Source organism: Ranitomeya imitator, chromosome 2 (genome assembly GCF_032444005.1).
Source record: "Ranitomeya imitator isolate aRanImi1 chromosome 2, aRanImi1.pri, whole genome shotgun sequence".
In the NCBI taxonomy this organism is placed as follows: Eukaryota; Metazoa; Chordata; class Amphibia; order Anura; family Dendrobatidae; genus Ranitomeya; species Ranitomeya imitator.
This window is the reverse complement of record NC_091283.1, coordinates 486,339,547-486,360,811: the sequence shown is the minus strand read 5'-3', so window position 1 is coordinate 486,360,811 and position 21,265 is coordinate 486,339,547. Positions and strand designations below refer to the sequence as shown.

Here is a 21,265-nt window from a genome sequence, read left to right as displayed (position 1 = left end):
TTTTCTGATGAAAGCAAATTTTGCATGTCATTCGGAAATCAAGGTGCCAGAGTCTGGAGGAAGACTGGGGAGAAGGAAATGCCAAAATGCCTGAAGTCCAGTGTCAAGTACCCACAGTCAGTGATGGTGTGGGGTGCCATGTCAGCTGCTGGTGTTGGTCCACTGTGTTTCATCAAGGGCAGGGTCAATGCAGCTAGCTATCAGGAGATTTTGGAGCACTTCATGCTTCCATCGGCTGAAATGCTTTATGGAGATGAAGATTTCATTTTTCAGCACGACCTGGCACCTGCTCACAGTGCCAAAACCACTGGTAAATGGTTTACTGACCATGGTATTACTGTGCTCAATTGGCCTGCCAACTCTCCTGACCTGAACCCCATAGAGAATCTGTGGGATATTGTGAAGAGAAAGTTGAGAGACGCAAGACCCAACACTCTGGATGAGCTTAAGGCCGCTATTGAAGCATCCTGGGCCTCCATAACATCTCAGCAGTGTCACAGGCTGATTGCCTCCATGCCACGCCGCATTGAAGCAGTCATTTCTGCCAAAGGATTCCCGACCAAGTATTGAGTGCATAAGTGAACATTATTATTTGATGGTTTTTTTGTTTGTTATTAAAAAACACTTTTATTTGATTGGATGGGTGAAATATGCTAATTTATTGAGACAGGTTTTTTGGGTTATCAGGAGTTGTATGCCAAAATCATCAGTATTAAAACAATAAAAGACCTGACAAATTTCAGTTGGTGGATAATGAATCTATAATATATGAAAGTTTAATTGTAATCATTACATTATGGTAAATAATGAAATTTAACACTATATGCTAATTTTTTGAGAAGGACCTGTATATTGTGTGCACAGGCCCTATCCAGGATCCTAATAAACGTCTCCCATTTTCTTTGCGTATTTTTATGTCTCAGGATATCGTCCCTGTTAATTGCACTAAGGCTACGTTCACATTTGCGGTGCGTCAGGCGCAACCGCGGCGACCCATGCGCCCCTATATTTAACATGGGGGGCGCATGGACATACGTTTTGTGATGCATGCGTTTTTTGGGCGCAAGCGTCAGGGCGCAGAGGACGCAGCTTGTTGCATTTTTTTGCGCTATAAAAATGAACGCATGCGTCACAAAACGCAGCGTTTTGCTGCGTTTTGCATGCGGTTTTGCGTGCGTTGCGTCGCAGACAAAAAAGTATGTCGCATAAAACTGCCCAGAAAGGCAAAAGGATTAACCCCTTTCTGACATCGGACGTACTATCCCGTCCATGTGGGGTGGGCCCCTATGACCATGGACGGGATAGTACGTCCAGCGCGATCGGCGGTGCTCACGGGGGGAGCGCCGCCGATCGCGGCCGGGTGTCAGCTGCCTATCGCAGCTGACATCCGGCACTATGTGCCAGGAGCGGTCACGGACCGCCATCGGCACATTAACCCCTGGCACACCGCGATCAAAGATGATCGCGATGTGCCGGTGGTGCAGGGAAGCACCGCGCAGGGAGGGGGCTCCCTGCGGGCTTCCCTGAGCCCCCCGCAGCAACGCGATGTGATCGCATTGCTGCGAGGGTCTTACCTCCCTCCCTCCCTGCTCGAGCCTCGGATCCAAGATGGCCGCGGATCCGGGTCCTGCAGGGAGGGAGGTGGCTTCACAGAGCCTGCTCAGAGCAGGCACTGTGAAGCCTGCAGCGCTGCATGTCAGATCAGTGATCTGACAGTGCTGTGCAAACTGTCAGATCACTGATCTGTGATTTCCCCCCCTGGGACAAAGTAAAAAAAAAAATTTTCAAATGTGTAAAAAAAAAAAAATAAAAAAAAAATATTCCAAAATAATGAAAAAAAAAAAATATATTTTTTCCCATAAATACATTTCTTTATCTAAATAAAAAAAAAAAACAATAAAAGTACACATATTTAGTATCGCCGCGTCCGTAACGGCCCGACCTATAAAACTGGCCCACTAGTTAACCCCTTCAGTAAACACCGTAAGAAAAAAAAAAGAGGCAAAAAACAACGCTTTATTATCATACCGCCGAACAAAAAGTGGAATAACACGCGATCAAAAAGACAGATATAAATAACAATGGTACCGCTGAAAACGTCATATTGTCCCGCAAAAAACGAGCCGCCATACAGCATCATCAGCAAAAAATAAAAAAGTTATAGTCCTGAGAATAAAACGATGCCAAAATAATTATTTTTTCTATAAAATAGTTTTTATCGTATAAAAGCGCCAAAACATAAAAAAATGATATAAATGAGGTGTTGCTGTAATCGTACTGACCCGAAGAATAAAACTGCTTTATCAATTTTACCAAACGCGGAACGGTATAAACGCCTTCCCCAAAAGAAATTCATGAATAGCTGGTTTTTGGTCATTCTGCTTCACAAAAATCGGAATAAAAAGCGATCAAAAAATGTCACGTGCCCGAAAATGTTACCAATAAAAACGTCAACTCGTCCCGCAAAAAACAAGACCTCACATGACTCTGTGGACCAAAATATAGAAAAATTATAGCTCTCAAAATGTGGTAACGCAAAAAATATTTTTTGCAATAAAAAGCGTCTTTCAGTGTGTGACGGCTGCCAATCATAAAAATCCGCTAAAAAACCCGCTATAAAAGTAAAACAAACCCCCCTTCATCACCCCCTTAGTTAGGGAAAAATTAAAAAAATGTATTTATTTCCATTTTCCCATTAGGGCTAGGGTTAGGGTTAGGGCTAGGGTTAGGGCTAGGGCTACAGTTTGGGTTGGGACTAAAGTTACAGTTAGGGTTTAGATTAAATTTACGGTTGGGAATAGGGTTGGGATTAGGGTTAGGGGTGTGTCAGGGTTAGAGGTGTGGTTAGGGTTATCGTTGGAATTAGGGTTAGGGGTGTGTTTGGATTAGGGTGTCAGTTATAATTGGGAGGTTTCCACTGTTTAGGCACATCAGGGGCTCTCCAAACGCGACATGGCGTCCGATCTCAATTCCTGCCAATTCTGCGTTGAAAAAGTAAAACAGTGCTTCTTCCCTTCCGAGCTCTCCCGTGTGCCCAAACAGGGGTTTACCCCAACATATGGGGTATCAGCGTACTCAGGACAAATAGGACAACAACTTTTGGGGTCCAATTTCTCCTGTTACCCTTGGGAAAATACAAAACTCGGGGCTAAAACATATTTTTTGTGGGAAAAAAAAAAAGATTTTTTTATTTTCACGGCTCTGCGTTATAAACTGTAGTGAAACACTTGGGGGTTCAAAGTTCTCAACACATCTAGATTAGTTCCCTGGGGGGTCTAGTTTCCAATATGGGGTCACTTGTGGGGGGTTTCTACTGTTTAGGTACATTAGGGGTTCTGCAAACGCAATGTGACGTCTGCAGACCATTCCATCTAAGTCTGCATTCCAAATGGCGCTCCTTCCCTTCCGAGCTCTGCCATGCGCTCAAACGGTGGTTTCCCCCAACATACGGGGTATCAGCGTACTCAGGACAAATTGGACAACAACTTTTGGGGTCGAATTTCTCCTCTTACCCTCGGGAAAATACAAAACTGGGGCTAAAAAATAATTTTGGGGGGGGGGGGGGGGGGAAAGATTTTTTTTTTTAATTTTCACGGCTCTGCGTTACAAACTGTAGTGAAACACTTGGGGGTTCAAAGCTATCACAACACATCTAGATGAGTTCCTTAGGGGGTCTAGTTTCCAAAATGGTGTCACTTGTGGGAGGTTTCTACTGTTTAGGTACATTAGGGGATCTGCAAATGCAATGTGACACCTGCAGACCATTCCATCTAAGTCCTCATTCCAAATGGAGCTCCTTCCCTTCCGAGCCCTCCCATGCGCCCAAACAGTGGTTCCCCCCCACATATGGGGTATCAGCGCACTCAGGATAAATTAGACAACAAATTGTGGGGTCGAATTTCTCCTGTTGCCCTCGGGAAAATACAAAACTGGGGGCTAAAAAATAATTTTTGTGGGAAAAAATTTTTGTTTTATTTTTACGGCTCTCCATTATAAACTTCTGTGAAGCCCTTGGTGGGTCAAAGCGCTCAGCACACATCTAGATAAGTTCCTAAGGGGGTCTACTTTCCAAAATGGTGTCACTTGTGGGGGGTTTCTACTGTTTAGGTACATTAGGGGCTCTGCAAACGCAATGTGACACCTGCAGACCATTCCATCTAAGTCTGCATTCAAATGGCACTCCTTCCCTTCTGAGCCCTCCCATGTGCCCAAACAGTGGTTCCCCCCACATATGGTGTATCATCGCACTCAGGACAAATTGGGCAACAAATTTTGGGGTCCAATTTCTCCTGTTACCCTCAGGAAAATACATAACTTGGGGCTAAAAAAATAATTTTTGTGGGAAAAAAATTTTGTTTTATTTTTACGGCTCTGCATTATAAACTTCTGTGAAGCACTTGGTGGGTCAAAGTGCTCACCACACCTCTAGATAAGTTCCTTAGGGGGTCTACTTTCCAAAATGGTGTCACTTGTGGGGGGTTTCAATGTTTAGGCACATTAGTGGCTCTTCAAACGCAACATGGCGTCCCATCTCAATTCCTGTCAATTTTGCATTGAAAAGTCAAACGGCGCTCCTTCCCTTCCGAGCTCTGCCATGCGCCCAAACAGTGGTTTACCCCCACATGTGGGGTATTGGCATACCCAGGAGAAATTGTACAACAATGTTTGGGGTCCATTTTCTCCTGTTACCCTTGGTAAAATAAAACAAATTGGAGCTGAATTAAATGTTTTGTGAAAAAAGTGAAATGTTCATTTTTATTTAAACATTCAAAAAATTCCTGTGAAGCACCAGAAGGGTTAATAAACTTCTTGAATATGGTTTTGAGCACCTTGAGGGGTGTAGTTTTTAGAATGGTGTCACACTTGAGTATTTTCTATCATATAGACCCCTCAAAATGACTTCAAATGAGATGTGGTCCCTAAAATAAAATGGTGTTGTAGAAATGAGAAATTGCTGGTCAACTTTTAACCCTTATAACTCCCTAACAAAAAAAAAATTTTGGTTCCAAAATTGTGCTGATGTAAAGTAGACATGTGGGAAATGTTACTTATTAAGTATTTTGTGTGACATATCTCTGTGATTTAATTGCATAAAAATTAAAAGTTGGAAAATTGCGAAATTTTCATAATTTTCGCCAAATTTCCGTTTTTTTCACAAATAAACGCAGGTACTGTCAAAGAATTTTTACCATTGTCATGAAGTACAATATGTCACGAGAAAACAATGTCAGAATCACCAGGATCCATTGAAGCGTTCCAGAGTTATAACCTCATAAAGGGACAGTGGTCAGAATTGTAAAAATTGACCCGGTCATTAACGTGCAAACCACCCTTGGGGGTAAAGGGGTTAAATGCAGCAGAAGTGTCGAGCTACCTACACCCTCAGGTCCTAATGTGTCTTTGTTGTCCAGTTTTTCTTTCCCTTCCAATGTGTCACTCCCGTCCCATGCTTCCACTCCTAATGTGTCTACTTCCATGCTTGACCTCCCAGACCCCACAAGTTTAGTTACCCCTTCCCCTGGAACCCCTTCATCGTCCACCCGTAGCCAATCCTCCCAGCTCCACCCCCCCAGGTCCATAACATTTACCCCTCATTGGTTCTTAAAAGGTAATTTTTTTGTAATTAAATTTGTGTTGTTTTCCTTCTGTCACTGCCTGATCTTTGTCTATTTCGTCGCCGGCAACACACATTTTGCCGTGTACACACACTGTGGTTTTGCCACCTCATAACTCCATGACACGCAATCTACAGCCTCTCTTATTATTTGCTTTACACTGCAGCTTTGCTTCTTGTGTGTGTAATTGAGCTATGAGTTTGCAAAAACACAAAGAGTACAGAAAATCCTCAAAAAAAATATATAAATACAGCAAAAAAAGTCAGGGGTCAAAAATGCTCACCTGCCCAAGTGTGAAAAATAGAGCAATCAGGATGCATTTTTTTCTGCATACTGAGTGCAATAGTTCTGTCACACGGGCAGGTGACTAAAGATATGAGGTGGCTTAGCTCCATCATCTCTTCAGTCTGCATTAATATATAGAAATGCAGACTGAAGACACGATTGAGCTAATCCAATGTCACTTACCATAGCACTGACCTCAGAGAGTACAGGTGTAGTGTAAAGCATGGGTTACATAACCCAATTTAGTTATAATCCAATCCCAGCGTGTGGATTATGTAAAAAATGTAGTTGTAAACCGTTGATCACCTTATTAAACTTTTAAAGAAAATTTGGGTAATATACAGTAGAAAGCACTTGGATCAGGTTTTTAACTAGAGGTTTTTTATTGTAAGCAAACATTAACCCCTTCCCGACCTGTGACACAGCATATGCGTCATGAAAGTCGGTGCCAATCCGACCTGTGACGCATATGCTGTGTCACAGAATGATTGCGTCCCTGCAGATCGGGTGAAACGGTTAACTCCAATTTCACCCGATCTGCAGGGACAGGGGGAGTGGTACTTTAGCCCAGGGGGGGTGGCTTTGCCCCCACGTAGCTACGATCGCTCTGATTGGCTATTCAAAGTGCAACAGCCAATCAGAGCAATTTGTAATATTTCACCTGTGAAAAGTGGTGAAATATTACAATCCAGCAATGGCCGATGCTGCAATATCATCGGCCATGGCTGGAAACATTGATCTGCCCCCCACCGCCACCGATCTCCTCCCCAGTCCTCCGTTCTGTGGTTACGCTCCCCTCCCCTGCGGAAACCTGTCCGCTCCCCACATCCTCCTGTCCGTTCCCCCGTGCTCCAATCCACCCCCCTGTGCTCCGATCCACCTCCGTTCTCCGATCCAACCCACCGTGCTCTTATCCACACTCCCTTCCCCCGTGCTCTGATCCACCCCTTCGTGCTCCCCCCCTCATACTTACCAAGCCTCCCGATGTCCGTCTGTCTTTTCCATGGATTCCAGATTCGTTCCAGGTACATTTTGATCACTGTGATAAAACCTATCACAGTGATCAAAATAAAAAAAAAGTAAATGAAACCCCCCGCCCCCCCCCCCCTCTTTATCACCCCCATAGGTAGGGACAATAATAAAATAAAGAAAATATATCTATATATATTTTTTTTTCCACTAGGGTTAGAACTAGGGTTAGGGCTAGGGTAAGGCTATGTGCACACGCATTCTGGTCCTCTGCGGATTTTTCTGCAGCGGATTTGATAAATCCGCAGTGCAAAACCGCTGCGGATTTATCGCGGTTCTGCGGATTTCACATCGTTTTCCACAGCGTGTGCACATACCCTTAGAATTAGTCTATGTGCACACGGTGCGGATTGGCCGCGGATCCGCTGCGGATTCGTAGCAGTTTTCCATCAGGTTTACAGTTCCATGTAAACCTGTGGGAAACCAAATACTGCTGTGCCCATGGTGCGGAAATTACCACGCGGAAACGATGCGTTGTATTTTCCGCAGCATGTCAATTCTTTGTGTGGATTCCGCAGCGTTTTACACCTGTTCCTTAATAGGAATCCGCAGGTGAAATCCGCACAAAAAACACTGGAAATCCGCGGTAAATCCGCAGGTAAAACGCAGTGCCTTTTACCTGCGGATTTTTCAAAAATGGTGCGGAAAAATCTCACACGAATCCGCAACGTGGGCACATAGCCTTAGGGTTAGGGTTGGAATTAGAGTTAGCATTGGAATTAGGGCTAGGGTTGGAAATAGGGTTAAGATTAGGCTTGTGGTTAGGGTTATGGTTAGGGGTGTGTTGGGGTTAGGGTTGGGGTTAGGGTTGGGAGCCCTGTCGTGCGCCCACACAGTGGTTCTCTCCCACATATGGGGTATCGGTGTACTCGGGACAAATTGTACAATAACTTTTGGGGACCAGTTTCTCTATTTACCCTTGAGAAAATAAAAAAATTGTTCCTAAAAGATCATTTTTGTGACTGAAAAGTTAAATGTTCATTTTTTCCTTCCATCTTGCTTCTGCTGCTGCGAAGCACCTGAAGGGTTAATAAACTTCTTGAATGTGGTTTTGAGCACCTTGAGGGGTGCAGTTTTTAGAATGGTGTCACTTTTGGGTAGTTTCAGCCATATAGACCCCTCAAACTGACTTCAAATGTGAGGTGGTCCCTAAAAAAATGGTTTTGTAAACTTTGCTGTAAAAATGAGAAATTGCTGGTCAAATTTTAAACCTTATAACTTCCTAGCAAGAAAAAAAATTTGTTTCCAAAATTGTGCTGATGTAAAGTAGATATGTGGGTAATGTTATTTATTAACTATTTTGTGTCACATAACTCTCTCGTTTAACAGAATAAAAATTTGAAAATTGTGAAATTTTCTAAATTTTAGCCAAATTTCCATTTTTTTTCACAAATAAACACAAAAATTATCAACCTAAATTTACCACTAACATGAAGCCCAATATGTCACGAAAGAACAGTCTCCGAACCGCTAGGATTCGTTCAAGCGTTCCTGATTTATTACCTCATAAAGGGACACTGGTCAGAATTGCAAAAAAACGGCCAGGTCATGAAGGGGTTAAAGTAAATTTTGTATAAATTAAGTTTATTGAAATATAATGTACAGGAGTACAGTCAGATAAGTCAGCAAATTACCAAGTAATGTTACAAACTAGTCGAGTATTACAATACAGCTTCTCCACAGGTCTGCATATGTTTGTATGCTGTCAAATAATGTTGCTGGTTATGATAACACTGTAATATATTAATATTAAAAGAACAATAAAGATATTTAACCCCTTAGTGACAGAGCCAATTTGGTACTTAATGACCGAGCCAATTTTTGCAATTCTGACCACTGTCACTTTATGAGGTTATAACTCTGGAACGCTTCAACGGATCCCGCTGATTCTCAGATTCTTTTCGTGACATATTGTACTTCATGTTAGTGGTAACATTTCTTCGATATTACTTGCGATTATTTATGAAAAAAACGGAAATATGGCGAAAATTTTTAAAATTTTGCAATTTTCAAACTTTGTATTTTTATGCCCTTAAATCAGAGAGATATGTCACGAAAAATAGTTAATAAATAACATTTCCCACATGTCTACTTTACATCAGCACAATTTTGGAAACAAAATATTTTTTTGTTAGGGAGTTATAAGGGTTAAAAGTTGACCAGCAATTTCTCATTTTTACAACACCATTTTTTTTTAGGGACCACATCACATTTGAAGTCATTTTGAGGGGTCTATATGATAGAAAATAATGAAGTGTGACACCATTCTAAAAACTACACCCCTCAACGTTCTCAAAACCACATTCAAGAAGTTTATTAACCCTTTACGTGCTTCACAGGAACTGAAACAATGTGGAAGGAAAAAATGAACATTTAACTTTTTTTTGCAAACATCTTAATTCAGAACCATTTTTTTTATTTTCACAAGTGTAAAAACAGAAATGTAACCAAAAATTTTGTTATGCAATTTCTCCTGAATACGCCAATACCCCATATGTGGGGGTAAACCACTGTTAGGGCGCACCGCAGAACTTAGAAGTGAAGGAGCGCCGTTTGACTTTTTCAATGCAGAATTGGCTGGAATTGAGATCGGACGCCATGTCACGTTTAGAGAGCCCCTGATGTGCCTAAACAGTGGAAACTCCCCACAAGTGACACCATTTTGGAAACTAGACCCCTTAAGGAACTTATCTAGATGTGTGGTGAGCACTTTGAACCCCCAAGTGCTTCACAGAAGTTTATAACGTAGAGCCGTGAAAAAAAAAATTTGCATTTTTTCTACAAAAATGATCTTTTTGCCCACAAATTTTTATTTTCACAAGGGTAACAGGAGAAATTAGACCACTAAAGTTGTTGTTCGATTTCTCCTGAGTACGTCGATACCCAATATGTGGGGGTAAACCACTGTTTGGGTGCACCGCAGAGCTTGGAAGAGAAAGAGTGCCGTTTTACTTTTTTAATGTAGAATTGGCTGGAATTGAGATCGGACGCCATGTCGCGTTTGGAGAGCCCCTGATGTGCCTAAACAGTAGAAATCCCCCACAAGTGACCCCATTTTGGAAACTAGACCCCCCATGGAACTTATCTAGATGTGTGGTGAGAACCTTGAATGCCCAAGTGCTTCACAGAAGTTTATAATGCAGAGCCGTGAAAATAAAAAAAAAATTTTTTTTCCACAAAAAAGATTTTTTAGCCACCAAATTTTTATTTTCACAAGGGTAACAAGAGAAATTGGACCCCAAAAGTTGTTGTCCAATTTGTCCTGAGTATGCTGGTACCCCATATGTGGGGGTAAACCACTGTTTGGGCGCACGGCAGAGCTCGGAAGGAAGGAGCGCCGTTTTGGAATGCAGACTTTGATAGAATGGTCTGCGGGTATTATGTTGCGTTTGCAGAGCCCCTGATGTACCTAACCAGTAGAAACCCTCCACAAGTGACCCCATTTTGGAAACTAGACCCCCAAGGAACTTATATAGATGTGTGGTGAGAACTTTGAATGCCCAAGTGCTTCACAGAAGTTTAGAATGCAGAGTCGTGAAAATAAAAAATATTTTTTTTTCCACAAAAAAGATATTGTAGCCCCCAAGTTTTTATTTTCACAAGGGTAACAGGAGAAATTGGACTGCAATAGTTGTTGTCCAATTTATCCCGAGTACGCTGATGCGCCATATGTGGGGGTAAACCACTGTTTGGGCGCATGGCAGAGCTCAGAAGGGAGGGAGCACCATTTGACTTTTTGAGCGCAAAATTGGCTGTCGTGTTTGGAGACCCCCTGATGTACCTAAACAGTGGAAACCCCCCAATTCTAGCTCCAGCCCTAACCCCAACACACCCCTAACCCTAATCCCAACCTGATCCATAATCCTAATCACTAACCCTAACCATAATCACAACCCTTACCCCAAAACAACCCTAATGTCAACCCTAACCATAACCCTAATCAAAACCCTAAATCCAACACACCCCTAATCCTAATCTCAACCCTAGCCTCAAACCTAACCCTAATCCCAATACACCCCTAATCACAACCCTAACCTTAACCCTAATCCCAAACCTAACCCTAATCCCAAGCGTAACCCTAATGCCAACCCTAACCCTAATACCTTACCCTAATCCAAACCCTAACCCTAATCCCAGCTCTAACCCTAACTTTAGCCCCAACCCCAACCCTAACCCTAGCCCTAAGGCTACTTTCACACTTGCGTCGTTTGGCATTCCGTCGCAATCCGTCGTTTTGGACAAGAAGCGGATCCTGCAAATGTGCCCGCAGGATGCGTTTTTTGCCCATAGACTTGTATTGCCGACGGATCGTGACGGATGGCCACACGTCGCGTCCGTCGTGCACTGGATCAGTTGTGTTTTGGCGGAGCGTCGGCACAAAAAAAGTTCAATGAAACGTTCTTTTGTACGTCGCATCCGCCATTTCTGACCGCGCATGCGTGGCCGTAACTCCGCCCCCTCCTCCCCAGGACATAGATTGGGCAGCGGATGCGTTGAAAAACTACAGCTGCTGCCCATGTTGTGCACAATTTTCACAACGTGCGTCGGTATGTCGGGCCGACGCATTGCGACGGCCCCGTACCGACGTAAGTGTGAAAGAAGCCTAACCCTAAATTTAGCCCCAACCCTAACCCTAAATTTAGCCCCAACCCTAACCCTAAATTTAGCCCCAACCCTAGCCCTAAATTTAGCCCCAACCCTAGCCCTAACCCTACCCCTAGCCCTACCCCTAACCCTACCCCTAACCCTAATTTTAGCCCCAACTGCTGTTCTCCTGCCGGCCGGCAGATGGAGACAGATGGTGGGCGCACTGGACATGCGTCCGCCATGTTCTTCTGCCGGCGGCCAGGAGGAGCAGCAAGAGGATCCAGGGACCTAGGTGAGTATGCTAGGGTCCCCGAATCCCCCTATTTCTCTGTCCTCTGATGTGCGATCACATCAGAGGACAGAGAATTACACTTTACTTTTTTTTTTTTTTTTGCGGTCGCCGGTAAACAGTTAGTTACCGGCGATCGCAAAACAGGGGTCGGTAATACCGACCCCGATCATGCTCTTTGGGGTCTCGGCTACCCCCGAAAGCCGAGACCCCAAAGATTCTCCCGGTGCCGGGAAGTGCCGGGAAGATGGCGGCGCCCACCGGGAGACACGAGGAGCATCGGGGGAGCTAGGTGAGTATTGGGGGGCCACCTGGGACCCCTTTTCTCTGTCCTCCGATGTGCGATCACATCGGAGGACAGAGAAATTAAAGAGATCGCTTTTTTTTTTTTTTGCGATCGCCGGTAAACGGTTAATTACCAGCGATCGCAAACGCGGGGTGGGTTAAAAACCCCCCGAATCATATTCTCTGGGGTCTCGGCTACCCCCGGCAGCCGAGACCCCGGAGAAAATCGGCCTCTGGGGGGCGCTATGGACTTTTTCCACAGCGCCGTTAATTAACGGCGCTGTGGTTTAAGTACCCTTTGCGGCCGCCGTTAAAAGGCGTATCGGCGGTCGCTAAGGGGTTAATAACACCTTTTATTGGTATCGTGATAAATATTCAAAAAAGATGAGAAAATTGAATCTAGATACGAAAGAGGACAAACAGAGAAAGTATAGCAAAAGAAAGGAAGGGGGAGGGATGAAAATTAAGAGGGGAGGTGGGATATGTATGGAGGGGAATGTGGCCGTCTCATCTCTCCAACGTCTGAGCGACAAATTGACAAAGCAAACTGGGTACGTTCCGATATGTGAATCGTCAGGTTCTTGAAAACCAATGATCTAATTCAGATGTCTCCCTATATACAATCCAGGGGGCCCATGTGTTGTATGTTTTATCGGTATTTCCTGAGGTCTGACTTATCATTTGTTCCATCCTGTAAATATCATTGAGTTCTGCCACAAATTCGGCACGTAAAGGAAATTTCTCTTGCTTCCAGAATCGAGGGATTAATTTCCTAACAGCACTAAGAAAGTGTCTGGGTAGGCCCTTCTTGAACCTAGATATCGATAAGTCACATAGGGACAATACAGCTAAGCTTGCTGTGGGGTGAATCTGTGAAATTGACAATTTATTGTGGAGTTCAAAAACAACCATCCACAAATCATTTATGGGAGGGCAATCCCACCAAATGTGCATGTAGGAGCCTGTCTCTTTCTGTCACCTCCAACAAGTATCAGGGGTCGTGGGGAACACAGCGTGTACCATGGAAGGACACCTATAGCACCTCACCAGGACTTTGTAACTCATCTCCTGTGACACAGTACACAATGACGACCTGAACGTGAAAAGGATTTTTGCTCTATCCTCAGGTGACAGAGATCTCCCCAGATCGATTTCCCATTTTCAGAAGAATGTTGGATAACCCTTTAGTGAGGTCCTTCCCTCCTGGAAGATTTTGTATAGCAATGAGACAGTATGGTCCAGAGGGTTTGTTGATATACATAGCATCTCAAACGGAGTTAGTGGTCTACCGATATTAGTTTGTTTTGCTAATGTATGGATGAAGCTCTTTAATTGTTCATAAAAGAACCATGCGCCTGAAGGTGGTTCCTCATCCAGGAATATTTCTTGAAGGGATTTTATCGCTGTATGTTTTAGATATTAAAGTAAATTTTAATAATTACAGGTACATAACATTACACAACATTACAAGAACACTAAACCATGTCATCTTGCCAGGACAGACGTCCACTCTCAGAAGTAGAACGCAAATGTATCCTTCATTTGGGCAACTTCAACTGTTGTCCTGAGAGGGTGAGCATGGTAATCTGGCAATGGGTTACAAACAGGTTGATCAACTTCAGTGTTGGGTGACTCTTTAGCCATTATATAGTTGAGCAGAACCACACATGCGTTGACCACCTCATCGACTGTCTCAATTTTTAGATTGATGGCTGTCCCTAAAATGCGCAATTTTGAGACAAGGATTTCAAAGGCACTCTCAACAGCTCATTTCTAATTACCTATTCCTTTTAAATACTTCATTAGTGTTTTTGATGAGATTTAAAGATATGTCGCATTACCCTTCTCCCAGTCTTGGTTTCTTGTAAAAACGCAAGTATTGATTGTACTTTCTTCACTAAAACTACAGTATTAACCCCTTAATCCCATATGATGTACTATCCCGTCGAGGTGACTGGGACTTAATTCCCAGTGACGGGATAGTACGTCATATGCGATCAGCCGTTCTCACGGGAGGAGCGTGGCCGGGTGTCAGCTGACGATCGCAGCTGACAACCGGCACTATGTGCCAGGAGCGGTCACGGACCGCTCCTGGCATATTAACCCCCGGCACACTGTGATCAAAGATGATCGCAGTGTTCCGGCGGTAAAAGGAAGCATCGCGCAGGGAGGGGGCTCCCTGCGTGCTTCCCTGAAACCCTCGGAGCAGCGCGATGTTATCGCATTGCTCCGAGGGTCTCCTACCTCCTCCTCCCTGCAGGCCCAGGATCCAATATGGCCGCGGGGCTGCTTCCGGGTCCTGCAGGGAGGTGGCTTGCAAGTGCCTGCTCAGAGCAGGTGCCGGCAAGCCTCCTGCAGTTCCTGTCAGATCGCTGATCTGACACAGTGTTCTGCACTGTGCCCCGGGGCAATGTTATAAAGTAAAAAAAAAAATATTCACATATGCAAAAAAAAAAAAAAAAAAAAAAAATCCTAAATAAAGAAAAAATATATATATTGTTCCCATAAATACATTTCTTTATCTAAAAAAAAAAAGACCCAACCTATAAAACTGTCCCACTAGTTAACCCCTTCAGTGATCACCGTAAAACAAAAAAACCGAGGCAAAAAACAATGCTTTATTATCATACTGCCGAACAAACAGTGATATAACGCGATCAAAAATACGGATATAAATAACCATGGTACCGCTGAAAACGTCATCTTGTCCCGCAAAAAAAGAGCCGCCATACAGCATCATCAGCGAAGAAATAAAAAAATTAGTGAATAGCCTGTTTCTGGTCATTCTGCCTCACAAAAATCGGAATAAAAAGCGATCAAAAAATGTCACATGCCCGAAAATGGTACCAATAAAAACGTCAACTTGTCCTCTCAAAAAACGAGACCTCACATGACTCTGTGGACCAAAATATGGAAAAATTATAGCTCTCAAAATGTGGAGACGCAAAAAGTGTCTTTAACCCCTATCTGACCTTGGACGGGATAGTACGTCCAAGGTCAGATCCCCTGCTTTGATGCAGGGATCCGCGGTGAGCCCGCACCAAAGCCGGGACATGTCAGCTGTTTTGAACAGCTGACATGTACCCGTAATAGGCGCGGGCAGAATCGCGATCTGCCCGCACCTATTAACTAGTTAAATGCCGCTGTCAAACGCAGACAGCGGCATTTAACTACCGCTTCCGGCCGGGCGGCCGGAAATGACGTAATCGCCGACCCCCGTCACATGATCGGGGGTCGGCGATGCGTCTCCATTGTAACCATAGAGGTCCTAGAGACCTCTATGGTTACTGATCACCGGTGGCTGTGAGCGCCACCCTGTGGTCGGCGCTCACAGCACACCTCCATTTCTGCTACATAGCAGCGATCAGCAGATCGCTGCTATGTAGCAGAGTCGATCGCGTTGTGCATGCTTCTAGCCTCCCATGGAGGCTATTGAAGCATGGCAAAAGTTAAAAAAAAATGTTAAAAAAATAAAAAAAAATATAAAAGTTTAAATCACCCCCCTTTCGCCCCAATCAAAATAAATCAATAAAAAAAAATCAAATCTACACATATTTGGTATCGCCGCGCTCAGAATCGCCCGATCTATCAATTAAAAAAAAGCATTAACCTGATCGCTAAACAGCGTAGCGGGAAAGAAATTCGAAAGACCAGAATTACGTTTTTTTGGTCGCCGCGACATTGCATTAAAATACAATAACGGGCGATCAAAAGAACGTATGTGCACCGAAATGCTATAATTAAAACCGTCATCTCGGCACGCAAAAAATATTTCAAAAAACCTGATCTGCACATCCAAACATAGACACAGTGTGAACAGGTGCTGAACCCAGAGTCGCCAACTCGTATATATTTAAGTAAATAGGGCAGCACACTGCAGCGCCAAAACATGCAAACTTGAAAACACAAAAATTGAACTGCATTACTGCACTGAAAATATGAAAAATGAGAGCTTTTAGCGCATAAAAATGGCCAATTTTATGTGTACCTCGTAGCCACGATAAGGCATCTCTCTTATACGAGGCCCTACGCTTGACCTACCTCTCTGAGAATAAACGTCTCCATCTGAATGGGTACATGTGAAACCTCTCCTTGGACTCAAATTCTCTCTCACTGTGGAGGGGTATTGGACCTATTATAATTAAAACACCTGAAGCTAGGAGGCGGGGAGTGCACGATCAGAAGGCTAGAGAATACATTTCAAAAAACCTGATCTGCACATCCAAACATAGACACAGTGTGAACAGGTGCTGAACCCAGAGTCGCCAACTCGTATATATTTAAGTAAATAGGGCAGCACACTGCAGCGCCAAAACATGCAAACTTGAAAACACAAAAATTGAACTGCATTACTGCACTGAAAATATGAAAAATGAGAGCTTTTAGCGCATAAAAATGGCCAATTTTATGTGTACCTCGTAGCCACGATAAGGCATCTCTCTTATACGAGGCCCTACGCTTGACCTACCTCTCTGAGAATAAACGTCTCCATCTGAATGGGTACATGTGAAACCTCTCCTTGGACTCAAATTCTCTCTCACTGTGGAGGGGTATTGGACCTATTATAATTAAAACACCTGAAGCTAGGAGGCGGGGAGTGCACGATCAGAAGGCTAGAGAATACATTTCAAAAAACCTGATCTGCACATCCAAACATAGACACAGTGTGAACAGGTGCTGAACCCAGAGTCGCCAACTCGTATATATTTAAGTAAATAGGGCAGCACACTGCAGCGCCAAAACATGCAAACTTGAAAACACAAAAATTGAACTGCATTACTGCACTGAAAATATGAAAAATGAGAGCTTTTAGCGCATAAAAATGGCCAATTTTATGTGTACCTCGTAGCCACGATAAGGCATCTCTCTTATACGAGGCCCTACGCTTGACCTACCTCTCTGAGAATAAACGTCTCCATCTGAATGGGTACATGTGAAACCTCTCCTTGGACTCAAATTCTCTCTCACTGTGGAGGGGTATTGGACCTATTATAATTAAAACACCTGAAGCTAGGAGGCGGGGAGTGCACGATCAGAAGGCTAGAGAATACATTTCAAAAAACCTGATCTGCACATCCAAACATAGACACAGTGTGAACAGGTGCTGAACCCAGAGTCGCCAACTCGTATATATTTAAGTAAATAGGGCAGCACACTGCAGCGCCAAAACATGCAAACTTGAAAACACAAAAATTGAACTGCATTACTGCACTGAAAATATGAAAAATGAGAGCTTTTAGCGCATAAAAATGGCCAATTTTATGTGTACCTCGTAGCCACGATAAGGCATCTCTCTTATACGAGGCCCTACGCTTGACCTACCTCTCTGAGAATAAACGTCTCCATCTGAATGGGTACATGTGAAACCTCTCCTTGGACTCAAATTCTCTCTCACTGTGGAGGGGTATTGGACCTATTATAATTAAAACACCTGAAGCTAGGAGGCGGGGAGTGCACGATCAGAAGGCTAGAGAATACATTTCACGCAAAAAATAAGCCCTCAACCGACCCCAGATCACGAAAAATGGAGACGCTACGAGTATCGGAAAATGGCGCAATTTTTTTTTTTTTTTTTTTAGCAAAGTTTGGCATTTTTTTTCACCACTTAGTTAAAAAATAACCTAGTCATGTTAGGTGTCTACGAACTCGTACTGACCTGGAGAATCATAATGTCAAGTCAGTTTTAGCATTTAGTGAACCTAGCAAAAAAGCCAAACAAAAAACAAGTGTGGGATTGCACTTTTTTTGCAATTTCACCGCACTTGAATTTTTTTTCCCGTTTTCTAGTACACGACATGCTAAAACCAATTATGTTGTTCAAAAGTACAACTCGTCCCGCAAAAAATAAGCCCTCACATGGCCAAATTGACGGAAAAATAAAAAAGTTATGGCTCTGGGAAGGAGGGAAGTGAAAAACGAACACGGAAAAATGAAAAATCCCATGGTCATGAAGGGGTTAAGTGTGTGACAGCTGCCAATCTCAAAAATCCGCTAAAAAACCCGCTATAAATAGTAAATCAAACCCCCCTTCATCCCCCCTTAGTTAGTGAAAAATAATAAAATTTAAAAAAAAGTATTTATTTCCATTTTCCCATTCGGGTTAGGGTTGGGGCTAGTGTTAGGGCTTGGGTTAGGGTTAGGGTTGGGGCTAGTGTTAGGGCTTGGGTAAGGGTTAGGGTTGGGGCTAGGGTTAGGGTTGGGGCTAGGTTTGGGGCTAAAGTTAGGGTTGGGGCTAAAGTTAGGGTTGGGGTTAAAGTTAGAGTTACGGTACCTTCACACATAACGATATTGTTAACGATATCGTTGCTTTTTGTGACGTAGCAACGATATCGTTAATGAAATCTTTGTGTGACAGCGACCAACGATCAGGCCCCTGCTGGGAGATCGTTGGTCGCTGAATAAAGTCCAGAACTTTATTTCGTCGCTGGACTCCTGCTGACATCGCTGGATCGGCGTCTGTGACACCGATCCAGCGATGTCTTCACTGGTAACCAGGGTAAACATCGGGTAACTAAGCGCAGGGTCGCGCTTAGTAACCCGATGTTTACCCTGGTTACCATCCTAAAAGTAAAAAAAAAACAAACACTACATACTTACCTACAGCCGTCTGTCCTCCAGCGCTGTGCTCTGCACTCCTCCTGTACTGGCTGTGAGCGTCGGTCAGCCGGAAAGCAGAGCGGTGACGTCACCGCTCTGCTTTCCGGCCGCTGTGCTCACACAGACAGTACAGGAGGAGTGCAGAGCACAGCGCTGGAGGACAGACGGCTGTAGGTAAGTTTGTAGTGTTTGGTTTTTTTTTACTTTTAGGATGGTAACCAGGGTAAACATCGGGTTACTAAGCGCGGCCCTGCGCTTAGTTACCCGATGTTTACCCTGGTTACCGACATCGTTGGTCGCTGGAGAGCGGTCTGTGTGACAGCTCTCCAGCGACCAAACAGCGACGCTGCAGCGATCCGGATCGTTGTCGGTATCGCTGCAGCGTCGCTTAATGTGAAGGTACCTTTAGGGTTTGGATTACATTTACGGTTGGGATTAGGCTAAGGGGTGTGGTTAGGGTTATGGTTGGGATTAGGGTTAGGGGTGTGTTGGGGTTAGGGGAGTGGTTAGGGTTATGGGTAGAGTTTTGATTAAAGTTAGGGGTGTGTTTGGATTAGGGTTTCAGTTAGAATTGGGAGCTTCCACTGTTTAGTCACATCAAAGGCTCTCCAAACGCGTCATGGCGTCCGATCTCAATTCCAGCCAATTCTGCTTTGAAACAGTAAAGCAGTGCCCCTTCCCTTCCGAGCTCTCCCGTGTGCCCAAACAGAGGTTTACCCTAACATATGGGGTATCAGCGTACTCAGAACAAATTGGACAACAACCTTTGGGGTCCAATTTCTCTTGTTACCCTTGGGAAAATAAAAATTTGGGGGGCTAAAAAAACATTTTTGTGGGTTTTTTTTTTTTTTTTTTATGGTTCTGCGTTATAAACTGTAGTGAAACACTTGGGAGTTCAAAGTTCTCACAACACATCTAGATATGTTCCTTGGGGGGTATAGTTTCCAATATGGGGTCACTTTTGGGGGGTTTCTACTGTTTAGGTACATCAGGGGCTCTGCAAATGCAAGGTGATCCCTGCAGACCAATCCATGTAAGTCTGCATTCCAAACAGCGCTCCTACCCTTTCGAGCTCTGCCATGCGCCCAAACAGTGGTCCCCCCCCACATATGGGGTATCAGCGTACTCAGGACAAATTGGACAACAACTTTTAGGGTCCAATTTCTCCTGTTACTCTTGGGAAAATACAAAACTGAGGGCTTAAATATAATTTTTGTGGAAAACAATGATTTTTTATTTTCACAGCTCTGCGTTATAAAGTGTAGTGAAACACTTGGGGGTTCAAAGTTCTCACAAAACATCTAGATAAGTTCCTTGGGGGTCTAGTTTCCAATATGGGGTCACTGGTGGGGGTTTCTACTGTTAGTGTACATCAAGGGCTCTGCAAATGCAACGTGACGCCTGCAGACCAATCTATCTAAGTCTGCATTCCAAAAGCGCTCCTTCCCTTCCGAGCTCTGCCGTGCGCCCAAACGGTGGTTTCCCCCCACATATGGGGTATCAGCGTACTCAGGACAAATTGGACAACAACTTTTGGGGTCCAATTTCTCTTGTTACCCTTGGTAAAATAAAACAAATTGGACCTGAAGTTAATTTTTTGTGAAAAAAGTTAAATGTTCGTTTTTTTTTTTTTAAACATTCCAAAAATTCCTGTGAAAACCTAAAGGGTTAATAAACTTCTTGAATGTGGTTTTGAGCACCTTGAGGGGTGCAGTTATTAGAATGGTGTCACACTTTGTTATTTTCTATCATATAGACACCTCAAAATGACTTCAAAAGTGATGTGGTCCCTAAAAAAAATCGTGTTGTAAAAATGAAAAAATGCTCGTCAACTTTTAACCCTTATAACTCCCTAACCAAAAAAAAATTTGGTTCCAAAATTGTGCTGATGTAAAGTAGACATGTGGGAAATGTTACTTATTAAATATTTTGTGTGACATATCTCTGATTTAAGGGCATAAAAATTCAAAGTTGGAAAATTGCTACATTTTAAACATTTTCGCCAAATTTCAGTCTTTTTAACAAATAAACGCAGGTAATATGAAAGAAATTTTACCACTATCATGAAGTACAATATGTCACGAGAAAACAGTCTCAGAATCTTCAGGATCCGTGAAGATTACCAGAGTTATAACCTCATAAAGGGACAGTGGTCAGCATTGTAAAAATTGGCCCGGTCATTAACGTGCAAGTGTTGTTGTTACCAAAACTAATTATTACAAAAACTGGTTATGCGCCTTTGGTTATAAAGGATAAAGGGGTTGTTCGCTATTAAGCAATCTTTGTTCCCCGGCACATTTTGCTCCTGTTGGTGCCTGACATTGGCGTTAGTGCCACTACAGTAGAGCAGCCAATCTTTCAGCTCTGCAGCTCTAAGCAGTAAATTTCATCTACCTGGCAGAGCTACTGTGCTTGCTGATTAGCTGTCAATGTGACATCAGCGCCACAGTCTATGACAGGCACAGAAACTTAGACCTTGATCCAGGGACAGTGAATATAACACGGTTTTCATAAAGAAGATAAACCTTATTAAAAATGATTTGTGGAAACTAAGTTATGATTGAACTGTTATTCTCAT

General features: G+C 43.5%; 1 protein-coding gene across 1 annotated transcript in view; it reads left to right on the top strand.

Moving 5' to 3' along the window:
* The window catches only part of MEIOC (meiosis specific with coiled-coil domain), a 195,194-nt gene that overhangs the window by 9,124 nt on the left and 164,805 nt on the right, over positions 1-21,265 (top strand). The gene's annotated exons all lie outside the window — the stretch shown is intronic.